Raw genomic sequence first — 18,170 nt, 5'->3', positions numbered from 1 at the left:
AGTCTGCTGCCAAATTCAATGCTTTCCGAGCGGGTAGAGGGGGGGGGGGGGGGTTGGGTTGTTTGGGGGAAGAGACCAAACAGCGAGGTCATCGGTCTCATCGGATTAGGGAAGGAAGTCGGCCGTGCCCTTTCAAAGAAACCATCCCGTATTTGCCTGGAGCGATTTAGGGAAATCACGGAAAACCTAAATCAGGATGGCCGGACGCGTGATTGAACCGTCGTCCTCCCGAATGCGAGTCCAGTGTGCTAACCACTGCGCCACCTCGCTCGTTCTGCTGCCTAACGAATGATAGGTGTTGTCAGCAGCTGAAACAGGAGCTGCACAAAGAATAAGTTGGAGTACAGAAGAGTTAAACACGTTAAATTTTAATGATGTGAATGAAGTCTTAGTATTAAACCAGTAATGGATCCACTGCTTGCAATCTGTATGAATGGAGTTCTCTTGTCATTTGTGTTGGATTCAGGGGCTCAGGGGTTGGTACTGAGCATGTCTGTATTTCGGAGCTGTGAAGGAGGGGTTCTTGGTCTATCAGGCCTTTAGAATAGACGAAAGTGATAGAAACGATCACTGGAAAAAGCGAAGCGTTGAGGTGGAAAGACAAGTCGTCTTTGAATTTCAGTGTCTGGGATATGGGTTTTATGAGAATTTTGTTATTCTGCCTAGGTCCGTAACTGAAGCGATTTTAGGAGTGGATTTTTTATCAAAGCACCAAGCAGTGATGAACTTGGATTCCAGTGAAGTAAATTTGAAGAATAACGGATCTATGATGGAGCTATTGTTTGATGTATGTACAGTTAGAGAAAATAATTGCAACTATTGTCTAAAGATTCTTAGCAGAGTCGTCTCTCAATCTCAAGTTTGTTGAACTGAGAGTATCCCCCATTGAATGTATTACAACATCTGTCATTAGCATTTTCAGAGCATCCAGCTACTATTAGAAGCTTCTATCATCAGTTCTCAGTCAGTGAGCATAAGAAATTATTTTTCAAACTTTATTCTACACCGTTAATTTACAAAGACAGAGTAGAGACAGAGGTTAAAAGATGTTACAACAGGGTGCCATAGAACTTGCTGTTAGTTTATATGTCTAATCCATTGTCATGTTGGATTCTGAATAAACAATTAGTCGCATTCTACGTGAAACAGGCAGTCTCCGAACATTGGATTAACTTTTGCTAAATTTCATAGTCATGTATTTTAGTACATTTAACCTGTAGGTGGTTGTTCCTGCTACTGCATCCACCCTCACAGCCACAGCCATTGTCTGCTGGACTCCGTAGACGTTGGAAGATTTGAGAGCAAGTTAAAGGCAGTTCGAACTGCGTTCTGCACGTGAGAAATATATGCAGTTTTTGTATTATAGCTCTTGTTATCAATTCCATAAGCTAACTTCTAGATTTTATGTGAGTTTGACTCTCTTTATAAGTGCTTTCAACAAAAGTTTCCCTGTTGGTTTAAAAAAGATATTAAAGGTGTGTGTAGACCATGCCTTGATTGTAGAGAACAGTTAGCAAAGTCAACAAAGTGATGGTTGGAGAAAGTATTTAAGGATTTTGGAGTGACTGTTAATTGTAGAAATCAGAGACTAGTGGGAAGCAAGTTAAATTCCTTGCACATATTGTTACTGTGACAATAATTCAGCCTGACCCAGTCAAGGTTGAAACCATTCATGATTTTCTTGCTACTTTACTAGAAAGCATATTCATTCATTTCTTGTCAAATTTTTATAAACATTTCATGTATTTGAATATGTTGCCTTCATCTCATCTTTGTGCGCCAATGGGTAAGAATTTTCATTGGGACTGGGATGCCCAAGCACAGACTAAATTGCAAGGTGTGAAACATCCTCTTCTTAATACTCCTATACTGCCTCATCCTGATTTGCGTAAGGAATTTTGTCTTGGTCATTTCAATAAGCGGAGCAGAACTCTTTCAAGAATTTGAGATATATGGTGATGTGTGCCATATGGCTATTGCTTTTGTGACACCGGTGTTCTTGAGGTGTGAATGTAGTTGTTCTGACATTTAGTTGGAAGCTTTGGCTCTCATGTAAGGATTCACAAAATTTCCTTGTTATTTATTTACAGGAGAATATGGGCTTGGGACAAAGAATGAGAGAGGAGAAAGATTAATTGAGTTGTATAACAAGTTTCAGCTAGTAATAGCGAATACTCTGTTCGAGAATCATTAGAGGAGGAGGTATACTTGGAAAAGACCGAGTGAGATTACATCATGGTCAGACAGAGATTCCGAAATCAGATACTGCATTTTAAGGAGTACCCACGAGCAGTTATAGACTCAGATGACAATATAGTAGTGATGAAGAGTAGGCTGATGTTTAAGACATTAGTCAGGAAGAATCAATACACAAAGAAGTGGGATATGGAAGTACTAAGGAATGAAGAGATACGGTTGAAGTTCTCTAAGGCTGTAATACAGCAAGGAGGAATAGTTCAGTGGGCAGTACAGTTGAAGAGGAATGTACATCTCTAAACAGGGCCATCACAGAAGTTGGGAAGGAAAACATAGGTACAAAGAAGGTAACTGCGAAGAAACCATGGGTAACAGAAGAAATACTTCAACTGATCGATGAAAGGAGTAAATACAAATATGTTCCGGAAAACTCAGGAATACAGAAATACAAGTCGCTGAGAAATGAAATAAATAGGAAGTGCAGGGAAGCTAAGACGAAATGGCTGCAGGAAAAATGTGAAGACATCGAAAAAGAAACAATTGTCGATGACATTAAAAGCAACGATGGTAACATTAAGAGTGCAACGGGAATTCCACTGTTAAATGCAGAGGAGAGAGCAGATAGGTGGAAAGAATACATTGAAAGCCTCTATGAGGGTGAAGATTTTTCTGATGTGATAGAAGAAGAAACAGGAGCCGATTTAGAGGAGATAGGGGATACAATATTAGAATCAGAATTTCAAAGAGCTTTGGAGGACTTAAGATCAAATAAGGCAGCAGGCATAGATAGCATTCCACCAGAATTTCTAAAATCATTGGGCTAAGTGGCAACAAAACGACTATTCACGTTCGCGATATACCATCTGAGTTTCGGAAAAACATCATCCACACAATTCCGGAGATGGCAAGAACTGAAAAGTGAGAGAATTATCGCACAATTAGCTTAACTGCTCATGCATCCAAATTGCTTACAAGAATAATATACAGAAGAATGGAAAAGAAAATTGAGGATGCGCTAGATGACGATCAGTTTGGCTTTAGGAAAGGTAAAGGCACGAGAGAGGCAATTCTGACGTTGCGGTTAATAATGGAAGCAAGGGTAAAGAAAAATCATGACACATTCATAGGATTTGTCGACCTGGAAAAAGCGTTCGACAATGTAAAATGGTGCAAGATGTTCGAAATTCTGAAAAAAGTAGGGGTAAGCTATAGGGAGAGATGGGTCATATACAATATGTACAACAGACAAGAGAGAATAATAAGAGTGGACGACCAAGAACGAAGTGATCGTATTAAAAAGGGTGTAAGACAATGATGTTGACTTTCGCCCCTCCTGTTCAATCTGTACATCGAGGAAGCAATGACGGAAATAAAAGAAGAGTTGAGGAGTGGAATTAAAATTCATGGTGAAAGGATGTCAATGATACGATTCGCTGATGACATTGCTATCCTGATGGAAAGTGAAGATGATCTGCTGGACGGAATGAACAGTCTAATGAGTACAGAGCATGGATTGAGAGTAAATCGAAGAAAGACGAAGGTAATGAGAACTAGTAGAAATGAGAAGAGGGAGAAACTTAACACCAGGACGTATGGTCACCGCCGGCCGGAATGGCCGAGCGGTTCTAGCCGCTTCAGTCTGGAACCGCGCGACCGCTACGGTCGCAGGGTCGAATCCTGTCTCGGGCGTGGATGTGTGTGATGTCCTTAGGTTAGTTAGGTTTAGGTAGTTCTAAGTTCTAGGGGACTGATGACCTCAGCTGTTAAGTCCCATAGTGCTCAAAGCCATTTGAACCATTTGATGGTCACGAAGTAGATAAAGTTAACGAATTCTGTTACCTAGGTAGGACGGACGGAGCAAGGAGGACATCAAAAGCAGACTAGCACTGGCAAAAAGGGCACTCCTGAGCAAGAGAAGTCTACTAACATCAAATACCGGCCTTAATTTGAGGCCGAAATTTCTGAGAATGTACGTCTGGAGTACAGCATTGAATGGTAGTGAAACATGGGCTGTGGGAAAACTGGAACAGAAGAGAATCGAAGCATTTGAGATGTGGTGCTACAGACGAATGTTGAAAATAAGGTGGATTGGAATGAGAAGTTTCTGGGCAGAAGCGGATAGGAAAGGAATATGTGGAAAACACTGATAAGGAAAAGGTACAGGATGATAGAACACCCTTTAAGACGTGAAGGAATGACTTCCATGGTATTAGAGGGAGCTGTAGAGGGCAAAAACTATAGTGGAAGACAGAGATTGGAATACATCCAGTAAATAATTGAGGACGTAGGTTGCAAGTGCTACACTGAGATGAAGACAGGAGAGGAATTCGGGCGAGCCACATCAAACCAAAATTATTTAGTTGATTGAGCAAGATGTATACCATTCACAGAGCTTCACAGGTTTTGATGAGTTCTATGTTAACTCATGGGCGTTTAGCGAGATGGGTTTTATATTTGCAAGTATCTGATTTCACTGTTATTCATGTTCCTGGAAAGGAAAATCTTGTTTCATACATGCTCTCAAAATCACCTCTAGTGTTGAATAATGGGAATGAGGCATGTTATAATAGCTTTCTCATCTTCTATTTAAGGACGTTACTTTTGATAATTTTACCTCATGTTCAGTCGCAGATAATGACAGGGAGCAGGACGAAGATCTCACCTTCAAGTTAAACTCAACAACTTTGAAATTAAGTGGTTAGAATGTGATTAAGAATAACATTTTGTTTAAAAAGAATGAGCTGGGAGATCACATGAGACTGCATATATACCAGGTGATCTAGTTAAGAAGTCTATTTGGTATACTCACCTGAGTTATTCACATTTTGGACCTAAAACATGTTATCAAAAGCTTTGTAATATGTCTTACTTCATCAACATGGGTAAAGAGCCCGTAGAAAATTAATATGAATTTAGTACTGTGATGAAGATATTCAAAACTATTTGTATATAAACGTATCATCCTCCTCCAAAACAATCAGGTCACATTATTAAATAACATGGAAAATTGTGCCATCTGTGTTGTCATCATGGGTCTTGGGATTCTTATACCCAGAGCTGTCAACAAGCTATTAATGAATTACCCAACACTTTTAGTTTGCACTATTTATCCTCCAGATAAGATTTGGAAGACTATCCATTTAGCTTCTTCCTAGCAGTTATGGCTCAATGATGTAATGAAGTTGTCCTTGGCAAACATTCAGAGGGCTGCGGCGAAATGAAAATGGTCAGATGAAGTTAAAAGGCAATGATGTCATTCAAGTTGGTACAAAAGTTACGGAAGAGGTCTCACAAGTTATTATGAAAGAGGAATTCCCTTACTCATAAATTATTTCCGGTCTACAGAGGTCCGTTTACGATGAAATGAATAAGACATTAAAATGCAGTGGAAGTGGAGACACCTAGGACCAAGAGGTTATGAGGTTTGCACCACATTTCAAATGTATGAGTAGGAATGTTGGATTACATTTTGGGAACCTATCTCAGTTATATCATGTACGAGTCAATAAATGTTAACTGTACAGTAATAATTTACTCCTGATTTCAGATGAGAATAGTGTGTATCAGACTACGTGTTTGTTCCTTACTTATTAAATTGTAGAGGGTATCTCATGGAAACGTGGAAGGGCAAGCCTTTGTCTACCACAGGTATGTCTGTTCCGATGATCAAGTGTTCAATGCTGTACCACTGGACTGAGTTTTAGCTTTTACGCTACTAAAGTTACGTTTTGCCAATTTTATAGTGGGTAATAGTGACAAAGATGCTGTGTAAGTTGTAAAATGTGATGACTCTGTCTTTCATCCTTAGCTCGTCATCAGGAGATGTTTTCACACTGGAACATACGAAGCCAAGTACGAATAAGCATTAATAAAATGGTTTGGTTCTATGTTTATTTAAACATATGCATATGTTTTATACAACAGTTGTAATCAATTTTTTGTCAATAAGTAATTATATTTAAGATTTTTAATTGATGGCTAAGTGTTACAAAAGGAGGTGAATCTATTGGTGTTAGCTGCGTTAATAGTCTTTTAACAGGAAACGAAAATACTATTATGAACATGAACCAAAGTCAAAGTGGCACCATCATTAGTTCAAGGTCAAAGGAATAGTCGTTGTGGGATGATTTACTGAATGAAAGATGTATACTAACTGTAGTGCAATGTACTGCGATCACAGGCTAGTTAGTGTAAGTTAGTGTAAGTATTTTTTCGAGGGTTATTTGATGATTGATATGCTATGTTGGTAGTATCAGAAAGAGGTATAACTGTAAAGGTAAAAAAACTGGTGAGAACGTAATAGAAAAAATATATCAGTGCTACAGTAATACTGCACTAGTTTAAGAATGTGAAAATTATCCTAAACCACTCATACCTACCACTGTGATAATTTATGTCAGTCAGTTTAACGTAGAATACCTTGTATGGACTATCATCCACGATTATGACATGAGAAGGAGTATTAAATGTGTACTGCGTAATGTTGTACCGATTTATTTGGTCACGCAAAATTTCGTTTATTATCCAGTGTTTATTTTGAGGGACCACTTGGATCATTACGGATGTTCTGCTGTACCACTGCCATATTCTTTTTTGTATCTTTCTTAAATTATCATTTATTCATAATAATTATGGAAAATTGTTCAACTTCGTACTTAGTTTGTTGTATATATTTTCATGTCATGGAGTTGAGAGATAGACAGTCACTGGCAGATGTTATGAAGGCACACGTGAGGAGAGACCACACTCTGTCTATTGCCAGACTAAACGATGGACGCTCTATGAAGGACCATTCAACTTGACATGAGATAGGTAAAGCAATTACTGGAAAATACTCGACAATATGGAGGGCTATTTCGATTGTCAGAAGTCCTGGAAACACCTGCATGCAGGGTGGGTAGTAGTTGCTCAGACGGAAACTGGATTGCCATTGAAATGTGAGCTGTAGAAGTGAGTCAGCCCCAGCGACGTGTAGAGGTCGTGGATCAAGAAAATACCCCATCAGACTGGCATTAGTCACAGCCATGGATCTTGCCATTGGTCTCCACGATCGACAATTTATTCCTCATCTGCAACGAGGTTCCATTCAGCTCACCTAACTGTCAGTCGGAAAACGTCTCGCAACGTGAGTCGAAGACTTCTCTCACTGCAGAACGCATACACTTCAGTGTATGAGTGGTTATGTTCATAATTCCATCAAGTGCTTAACGAACCAGTTTAGTACTTCCACTCTCCCTAAAGTAGACTTGAATAAAGACTCATTTACTAGAGTATTTTGTCATTAGGGCTTGCATTCATGAGAACAACTGCCCCAAATCTTCTTCCTGCACCATATCTATTTTATTCGTATGCTTTTTATTCGTTTCCAGGATAAACATTTTATTTTACTTGACTTGTCTTAGCACTGGAAAGATGTGTCTCTTTCACCAACTGTGCTTGTTTTCAATTTTATTTTTGTTGCATAAATCGTTAAAACGTTAAAGAATATGACTCAGTCATTACCATGTTTAGGGAGACTGCTGTCATTCTAGTTGCATATTAATGACTGCTTAATCATCAAGGTTGCCTCACAGTTTTCTTTTATGTTCGAAATATTGTTCAGTGACAGAAGTTATTTTTTTAGGTAACTACGTAGTACCATATCTACTTACGCCGTTTAAAAGAATATCGTTATAAAAATTGTTATAAAGATTGTAACTCGTAGATAAATATCTACATTTCATAGGTGTTTGGGAATTTAGAATCTTTTTTGGACTGGGTTCTCATATTTACTCTACAGAAAACACTCCAGATAATGATCTGAAATGAGTTAGAGAGTGATGGAAGTCGATCATTAGAAAATACCTTGGCGAGTTATATCTGTACGCGAGTTATAAGTCGCTAGCGTGGTACGGATACTCTACCCACGGGTTTTGTCTCCTAGGAATGCCACAGTCTTTGGCTGCGTAGTGAAAGTACAGCTACACGCAGTATGTTGATGACGGTAACTGACTGACCAATCCTTTGGCACGGGGGCTGAGATTTGAGCTAGCACGTCCAGGTGGACTCGGAGACAGAGACACTTGTGTTTCCGTGATCATAGCAGTTACACGCATCGCGTGGATACCGCCTGCGATTTCACAATTCTGTCAGTTGAAATTCGACGACTTTGTCTAATGTTTCATTTCGATGACGATTTCTACGTAGCAACCTACAAGAATTTGTGGTAAGACCATTGCTTACTCGTGTTCTTTTTCGTTATATTCGACCTATTTTTCAACTTCACAGATGCGCTTTCTTTGTGACCACGGCTAAATCTGTTGTTCAGAGCGAGAGATTTTTTTCGGTGTTTCTAGGGTCTATATCGGTCTTTCATTAACTCAGCCGTGAATATAGGTCTTGGTTCACATTACTATACTGCTTATTTAGTCATTTACTACGGGGATTTTTCTTTTGTTCTGATTTTGATGGTTTGTGCTCATTGTATCCCACGTAGTTCTTAGTTCCATGGAGGATTTATTTTATTGCTTATTTACTTCGTTTTTCATGAGTAATAACTGTTATTTTTTTACATGTCCGCTCTCTTAGCTGAGTGGTCAGCGCATCTGAGTGTCATACAATGGGTCCGGGCTCGACTCCGGATCGGAGATTCTCCACCCTTGGACAATGGGTGTTGTGTTGTCTTCATCATCATCAATATGCAAGTCGCCCAATGCGTGGTCAGCTGAAAAGACTTGCAACTCGGCAGCCGAACTTCCCAGGTGGGGACTCCTGGCCATCAATGCCATATGATCATTTCATTTCATTCTATTAAATTATTTCACATCCCGAAATCACTCATAATTTATCATGCTTTCTTGTCCAGATCCGATGTGCTCATTTACTCTTTGTCTGAAATCGCAACCGACGTGACCACATTTAGCTAAATAAGTTCTTCTTTCAGTGGAATCGTTGTTTGTACTACCTGACATGGGCAGAATGTACACAAATTTCTTTACACTCCAATTAAAACATAAATAAAGTAGGTCTCAGACTCAGAGACCTTCAAGATACATGCTGACCCTGTACATGCTGAAAATGACTAATGTGATTGTTTCAGGTGTGGAGGCGTTAGTTTATACAGCGCGGAATCTTTATCTTAATTGTACGAATGCTCCCTATAAGGACTTACGCTTTACACTTTTGTATCGCATTAGTAATCTTTAAATGCGAGGGTAATCCCAAAAGTAAGGTCTCCTATCTTTTTATAAGTATATAGACCTGTTTATTTCTACAGTGGTTTATATTAGTTTACAGCTTGAACGCTTAGCTATTTTTCGACGTAATCACCATTTCCGCTGATGAATTTTTGTAGACGCTGTGGCAGTTTTCGTATGCCCATGTCATACCCGCTCACCGCCATGCTGTTCAGAAAGTTATGAACCTCTTCTTTCACCTCGTCGTCGGACCTGAATCGCTTTCCGGCCAAATGTTCTTTTAACCTAAGGAACACGTGATAGCCACTGGGCGCCAACTCAGGACTATAGGGTGAGTGGGTAATTAAGTTCCACTGAAACTGTTGCAGGAGAGCAATGGTTTGCCAAGCTATGTGTGGGCGAGCGTTGTCATGGAGAATGTGTACGCCCTTGCTCAACATTCCTCTTCTCCGGTTCTGAATTGCTCATTTGAGTTTTTTCAGAGTCTCACAGTACCTGTCAGAGTTAATTGTGGTCCCAGCGATTCAGCTCTTACGACGAGGTGAAAGAAGAGGTTCATAACTTTCTGAATAGCATATCGGCGATCTGGTATGACATGGGCGTACAAAAACTGCCACAGCGTCTACAAAAATGTATCGACAGAAATGGTAATTATGTCGAAAAATAGCTAAATGTTCAAGCTGTAAACTAATGTAAACCATTGTAGAAATAAACAGTTCTATGTACTTATAAAAAATAGGAGACCTTACTTTTGGGATTACCCTCGTATATTGGAAGATTTTGAACATGGCTGTATTTCTGCAGCTGTACAGCCAAGAGCTTCAGTGAATTGGGAATAACAGCCAATCAGTTGCAAAATACAGGTTTATTAAACCTTGACCTTGGTTTTGATAGTTTTAAAATTGTCTTCCCTCGAAGGTATTGTACCTATTAACAAATATTAGACACTGTGTGTGGAACAGATGTGGTATCGTTACAATAAATAAATGGTTCAAATGGCTCTAAGCACTATGCGACTCAACTTCTGAAGTCATCAGTCGCCTAGAACTTAGAACTAATTAAAACTAACTAACCTAAGAACATCACACACATCCATGCCCGAGGCAGGATTCGAACCTGCGACCGTAGCGGTCGCTCGGCTCCAGACTGTAGCGCCCAGAATCGCACGGCCACTCCAGCCGGCTAGACAAAATTACAGGAAATGTTTACAAATAATTTTAATCAATCATACTTACGCAGAGTCACATTACCTATATGCAGTACGGTATTCGTTGACCTTGGCTCTGTGTAGATGGGTATGTGTCACTGTTTTTAAAATATTTCATTTAAAAGTAGTAGCTGTCTACGGTAGAGCTTTGTCTTAAAAGTTTTAAAATATCACCCATTTGATATTGGATCCAACAGCGCGTTGTGTGCCATTTGACAGGTATATGGTATTAAATAAAAAAGTCTTGGCATCAGGAAAAGTGTGCCACATACAGGACTCGTGACATGCGCCGATTGGCTGAAGACTAGGTATGTGTCGCTGATGTGCGTCGTGTATGCAAGTAGCTGCAATGAGCAGCGTGTGTGACACAAGTACACTTTCATTACTACAATTAACTTATTAACCAAAACATTTAAAAGGGGAGAGGGGATGAGGTAGAAAAAGTATGCCATGAAATTCATTTGGTTAACAAAGAGCCCGCAGGCTCAGATAAACGTAGCAAACTATTTACAATATCATAAAAAGGCACGAGAAGCACTTTTGCGTGAATACGCAATTGTAACAAGAACGAGTGTCAAACCAAACACGCTTCAAGGAAATATTATCAGTTTATAAGAGAACCAATACTGACATATTAAACTGCCCCCTGACATGAAGGAATATTGTAAAAGAACGCACTGTCTACATCTACATCTACATCCATACTCCGCAAGCCACCTGACGGTGTGTGGCGGAGGGTACTTTGAGTACCTCTAACGGTTCTCCCTTCTATTCCAGTCTCGTATTGTTCGTGAAAAGAAAGATTGTCTGTATGCCTTTGTGTGGGCTCTAATCTCTCTGATTTTATCCTCATGGTCTCTTCGCGAGACATACGTGGGAGGGAGCAATATCTGCTTGACTCTTCGGTGAAGGTACGTTCTCGAAACTTCAACAAAAGCCCGTACCGAGCTACTGAGCGTCTCTCCTGCAGATTCTTTCACTGGAGTTTATCTATCATCTCCATAACGCTTTCGCGATTACTAAATGATCCTGTAACGAAGCGCGCTGCTCTCCGTTGGATCTTCTCTATCTCTTCTATCAACCCTATCTGGTACGGATTCCACACTGCTAAGCAATATTTATGCAGTGGGCGAAATGGTGTACTGTAACCACCTTCCTTTGTTTTCTGATTGCATTTCCTTAGGATTCTTCCAATGAATCTGTCTGTTATCTGCTTTACCGACGATCCACTTTATATGATCATTCCATTTTAAATCACTCCTAATGCGTACTCCCAGATAATTTATGGAATTAACTGCTTCCAGTTGCTGACCTGCTATATTGTAGCTAAATGACAAGGTATCTTTCTTTCTATGTATTCGCAGCACATTACACTTGTCTACATTGAGATTCAATTGCCATTCCCTGCACTATGCGTCAATTCGCTGCAGATCCTCCTGCATTTCAGTACAATTTTCCATTGTTACAACCTCTCGATATACAACAGCATCATCCGCAAAAAGCCTCACTGAACTTCCGATGTCATCCACAAGGTCATTTATGAATATTGTGAATAGCAACGGTCCTACGACACTCCCCTGCGGCACACCTGAAATCACTCTTACTTCGGAAGACTTCTCTCCATTGAGAATGACATGCTGCGTTCTGTTATCTAGGAACTCTTCAATCCAATCACACAACTGGTCTGATAGTCCATATGCTCTTACTATGTTCACTAAACGACTGTGGGGAACTGTATCGAACGCCTTGAAGAAGTCAAGAAACATGGCATCTACCTGGGAACCCGTGTCTATGGCCCTCTGAGTCTCGTGGACGAATAGCGCGAGCTGGGTTTCACACGATCGTCTTTTTCGAAGCCCATGCTGATTCCTACAGAGTAGATTTCTAGTCTCCAGAAAAGTCATTATACTCGAACATAATACGTGTTCCAAAATTCTACAACTGATCGACGTTAGAGATATAGGTCTATAGTTCCGCACATCTGTTCGGCGTCCCTTCTTAAAAACGGGGATGACCTGTGCCCTTTTCCAATCCTTTGGAACGCTATGCTCTTCTAAATACCTACGGTACACCGCGTACTCTGGGTAAAATCGAACTGGTATCCCATCAGGTCCAGCGGCCTTTCCTCTTTTGAGCGATTTTAATGGTTTTACTATCCCTCTGTCATCTCACTGCAGAAACCCCTTAAATTTCAGTACAATTTTCCATTGTTACAACCTCTCGATATACCGCAGCATCATCTACCATTTTGTCATCTGTGCGACAATCTAGAGAAGGAACTACAGTGCAGTCTTCCTCTGTCAAACATCTTTGGAAAAAGACATTTAGTATTTTGACCTTTAGCCTGTCATCCCCTGTTTCAGTACCATTTTGGTCACAGAGTGTCTGGACATTTTGTTTTGATCCACCTACCGCTTTGATGTTGTTGTTGTTGTTGTGGTCTTCAGTCCTGAGACTGGTTTGATGCAGCTCTCCATGCTACTCTATCCTGTGCAAGCTTCTTCATCTCTCAGTACCTACTGCAACCTACATCCTTCTGAATCTGCTTAGTGTATTCATCTCTTGGTCTCCCCCTACGATTTTTACCCTCCACGCTGCCCTCCAATACTAAATTGGTGATCCCTTGATGCCTCAGAACATGTCCTACCAACCGATCCCTTCTTCTGGTCAAGTTGTGCCACAAACTCCTCTTCTCCCCAATCCTATTCAGTACCTCCTCATTAGTTAAGTGATCTACCCATCTAATCTTCAGCATTCTTCTGTAGCACCACATTTCGAAAGCTTCTATTCTCTTCTTGTCCAAACTATTTACCGTCCATGTTTTACTTCCATACATGGCTACACTCCATGCAAATACTTTCAGAAATCACTTCCTGACACTTAAATCAATACTTGATGTTAACAAATTTCTCTTCTTCAGAAACGCTTTCCTTCCCATTGCCAGTCTACATTTTATATCCTCTCTACTTCGACCATCATCAGTTATTTTGCTCCCCAAATAGCAAAACTCATTTACTACTTTAAGTGTCTCATTTCCTAATCTAATACCTTCAACATCACCCGACTTAATTCGACTACATTCCATTATCCTCGTTTTGCTTTTATTGATGTTCATCTTATACCCTCCTTTCAAGACACTAACCATTCCATTCAACTGCTCTCCCAAGTCCTTTGCTGTCTCTGACAGAATTACAATGTCATCGGCGAACCTCAAAGTTTTTATTTGTTCTCCATGGATTTTAATACGTACTCCGAAGTTTTCTTTTGTTTTCTTCACTGCTTGCTCAATATACAGATTGAATAACATCGGGGAGAGGCTACAACCCTGTCTCACTCCCTTCCCAACCACTGCTTCCCTTTCATGCCCCTCGACTCTTATAACTGCCATCTGGTTTCTGTACAAATTGTAAATAGCCTTTCGCTCCCTGTATTTTACCCCTGCGACCTTCAGAATTTGAAAGAGAGTATTCCGGTCAACATTGTCAAAAGCTTTCTCTAAGTCTACAAATGCTAGAAACGTAGGTTTGCCTTTCCTTAATCTAGCTTCTAAGATAAATCGTGGGGTCAGTATTGCCTCGCGTGTCCCAACACTTCTACGGAATCCAAACAGATCTTCCCCGAGGTCGGCTTCTACTAGTTTTTCCATTCGTCTGTAAAGAATCCGCGTTAGTATTTTGCAGCCGTGACTTATTAAACTGAAAGTTCGGTAATTTTAACATCTGTCAACACCTGCTTTCTTTGGGATTGGAATTATTATACTCTTCTTGAAGTCTGGGGTTATTTCGCCTGTTTCATACATCTTGCTCACCAGATGGTAGAGTTTTGTCAGGACTGGCTCTCCCAAAGCCATCAGTAGTTCCAATGGAATGTTGTCTACTCCTGGGGCCTTGTTCCGACTCAGGTCTTTCAGTGCTCTGTCAAACTCTTCACGCAGTATCGTATCTCCCATTTCATCTTTATCTACATCCTCTTCCATTTCCATAATATTGTCCTCAAGTACATCGCCCTTGTATAGACCCTCTATATACTCCTTCCACCTTTCTGCTTTCCCTTCTTTGCTTAGAACTGGGTTTCCATCTGAGCTCTTGATGTTCATACAAGTGGTTCTCTTATCTCCAAAGGTCTCTTTAATTTTCCTGTAGGCAGTATCTATCTTTCCCCTAGTGAGATAAGCCTCTACATCCTTACATTTGTCCTCTAGCCATCCCTGCTTAGCCATTTTGCACTTCCTGTCGATCTCATTTTCGAGACGTTTGTATTCCTTTTTGCCTGCTTCATTTACTGCATTTTTATATTTTCTCCTTTCATCAATTAAATTCAATATTTCTTCTGTTACCCAAGGATTTCTACTAGCCCTTGTCTTTTTACCTACTTGATCCTCTGCTGCCTTCACTACTTCATCCCTCAAAGCTACCCATTCTTCTTCTACTGTATTTCTTTCCCCCATTCCTGTCAATTGTTCCCTTATGCTGCTCTGTACAACCTCTGGTTCTTTCAGTTTATCCAGGTCCCATCTCCTTAAATTGCCACCTTTTTGCAGTTTCTTCAGTTTTAATCTACAGGTCATAACCAATAGATTGTGGTCAGAGTCCACATCTGCCCCTGGAAATGTCTTACAATTTAAAACCTGGTTCCTAAATCTCTGTCTTACCATTATATAATCTATCTGATACCTTTTAGTATCTCCAGGGTTCTTCCATGTATACAACCTTCTATCATGATTCTTGAACCAAGTGTTAGCTATGATTAAGTTGTGCTCTGTGCAAAATTCTACCAGGCGGCTTCCTCTTTCATTTCTTAGCCCCAATCCATATTCACCTACTACGTTTCCTTCTCTCCCTTTTCCTACACTCGAATTCCAGTCACCCATGACTATTAAATTTTCGTCTCCCTTCACTATCTGAATAATTTCTTTTATTTCATCATACATTTCTTCAATTTCTTCGTCATCTGCAGAGCTAGTTGGCATATAAACTTGTACTACTGTAGTAGGTGTGGGCTTCGTATCTATCTTGGCCACAATAATGCGTTCACTAAGCTGTTTGTAGTAGCTTACCCGCGTTCCTATTTTCCTATTAATTATTAAACCTACTCCTGCATTACCCCTATTTGACTTTGTGTTTATAACCCTGTAGTCACCTGACCAGAAGTCTTGTTCCTCCTGCCACCGAACTTCACTAAATCCCACTATATCTAACTTTAACCTATCCATTTCCCTTTTCAAATTTTCTAACCTACCTGCCCGATTAAGGGACCTGACATTCCACGCTCCGATCCGTAGAACGCCAGTTTTCTTTCTCCTGATAACGACATCCTCTTGAGTAGTCCCCGCCCGGAGATCCGAATGGGGGACTATTTTACCTCCGGAATATTTTACCCAAAAGGACGCCATCATCATTTAATCATACAGTAAAGCTGCATGCCCTCGGGAAAAATTACGGCCGTAGTTTCCCCTTGCTTTCAGCCGTTCGCAGTACCAGCACAGCAAGGCCGTTTTGGTTATTGTTACAAGCCCAGATCAGTCAATCATCCAGACTGTTGCCCTTGCAACTACTGAAAAGGCTGCTGCCCCTCTTCAGGAACCACACGTTTGTCTGGCCTCTCAACAGATACCCCTCCGTTGTGGTTGTACCTACGGTACGGCTATCTGTATCGCTGAGGCACGCAAGCCTCCCCACCAATGGCAAGGTCCATGGTTCATGGGGGGGGGGGGGGGGGGGACCGCTTTGATATCAGACCAAAATTTCTTAGGATTTTCTGCCAAGTCAGTACATAGAACTTTACTTTCGAATTCATTGAACGCCTCTCGCATAGCCCTCTTCACACTACATTTCGTTTCGCGTAATTTTTGTTTGCGACGGAGAAACTGCAAATATTAAAAGACAAAAATGCAGACTGGTGAAAGACAAGGGGGGGGGGGGGAGCAAGGGTGGTACATCATTACTTGTGAAGCATCACGCTAATGGAAGTGGTCGTACTGAGAAAGCATGCTGTATGAACAAATACACTGGAAGGGGGAGGGGGGGATGTTATAAAATACCCAGTAAATCAATGAATAAAAGAAGGCCTCCAAGCACAGTACATATGTATAGAAAACACGATGTTGTAGTCTGAAAAAAACGCACTAAAAATTAAAAAAAGGGCGATGGTTCTAAGGTAGGTCATTACAGCCTATTCAAAATATTCATTTCCTTGTTCATCGGCATCGCCATTCACCATCTGCCTGTGCTATTCAATAGCTACTTTTCACTTCATTTTCTAATTACTGAAATAGAATCACGTAACAGCCCTCTGCATGAGCTGGCAGCATGGTAGAATACGGACATTTCTGCAGGAAGTGCTGCTTTCCATTTATCTGCTGTGGTGTCTTATGTATCTTTGGTTTGCGGTAAATTTGGCTCTGTGTAAACGCAAGGGCCAGATATCGAACCACAGAACTATTAATTTTCTTTAATCATATTTCGGTGGTATAGCGTAGCTACTATTTTTTACTGTCAAATGACTGTATCTCGCCGGCCGGAGTTGCCGTGCGGTTCTAGGCGCTACAGTCTGGAACCGAGCTACCGCTACGGTCGCAGGTTCGAATCCTGCCTCGGGCATGGATGTGTGTGATGTCCTTAGGTTAGTTAGGTTTAATTAGTTCTAAGTTATAGGCGACTGATGACCTCAGAAGTTAAGTCGCATAGTGCTCAGAGCCATTTGAACCATTTGACTGTATCGCAGAGATATTGAATACCTGCAAGAAAGTTACGTTATGTGGGTAGCATACGAATAAGGCGGAACGTAGTTCACGTCTGTGGGATACTACGAGCATGATAGTACGTTCAACTGTTTTTACAGCTTCAGAGTCGGATAATGTGTTGCCCCTGTATAGGACAGCGCTCCGACACGGAGCAAATAAATGTCGCGACATTGGAAGCTGAGCAGACAGCCTGGAACGCGCGGTCGTGATGGTAAGCCTGGAATCGTGCAGCTGTTGTCTCGTCAGCCGCCGCATTGGAATCGAATCTCTACTTGTATTAAGAGGCACATTGCGCCACCGACCTTGCTTCTTCTGATTCTCCCTGTAAAAGTAAGTTACATGGTTGATGCTTTTGCTGCTTCATGTAATATTTGTCGTTCTGGAGGACTGGAGGTAGCGATTGTTGAGGAAATCGATATAAATATTTCAGTATACAACTAATATTAGGAACATAATCCTCAGCAACTCGTTGCAGGAGTGAAGCTCCATCATCTAGCTGTAAGTTAATCCTACGTAAAATGCACTTCAAAAGCACTCATGATCAAAATATAAAAGATAAAATTATTAGGACACGAATTCCTCGTCCCAGTTAGAAAATGGCAACACCAGATTCCGTGCTCTGCTTATCCATGTGAGCCATCAGTTGATCCATAACATTCCGAAGATGTTACAAAGGGTAAGCAGAGACATTATATTAATGGTTATCAGGGCCAAATCGTTCACATTCGTTGTACTAATGCTAAACTTAAAAAAATATCTAAAAAACCGTTGTAGAAAGTGTTACCACTCTCGCCAGTTACTATATTACGTAAATCATCAAACATAAGCCGGTTGTATGCTAGTTCAAGTT

Source organism: Schistocerca nitens, chromosome 6 (genome assembly GCF_023898315.1).
Source record: "Schistocerca nitens isolate TAMUIC-IGC-003100 chromosome 6, iqSchNite1.1, whole genome shotgun sequence".
Classification (NCBI taxonomy): Eukaryota; Metazoa; Arthropoda; class Insecta; order Orthoptera; family Acrididae; genus Schistocerca; species Schistocerca nitens.
Note: the sequence above shows the minus strand (reverse complement) of the source record.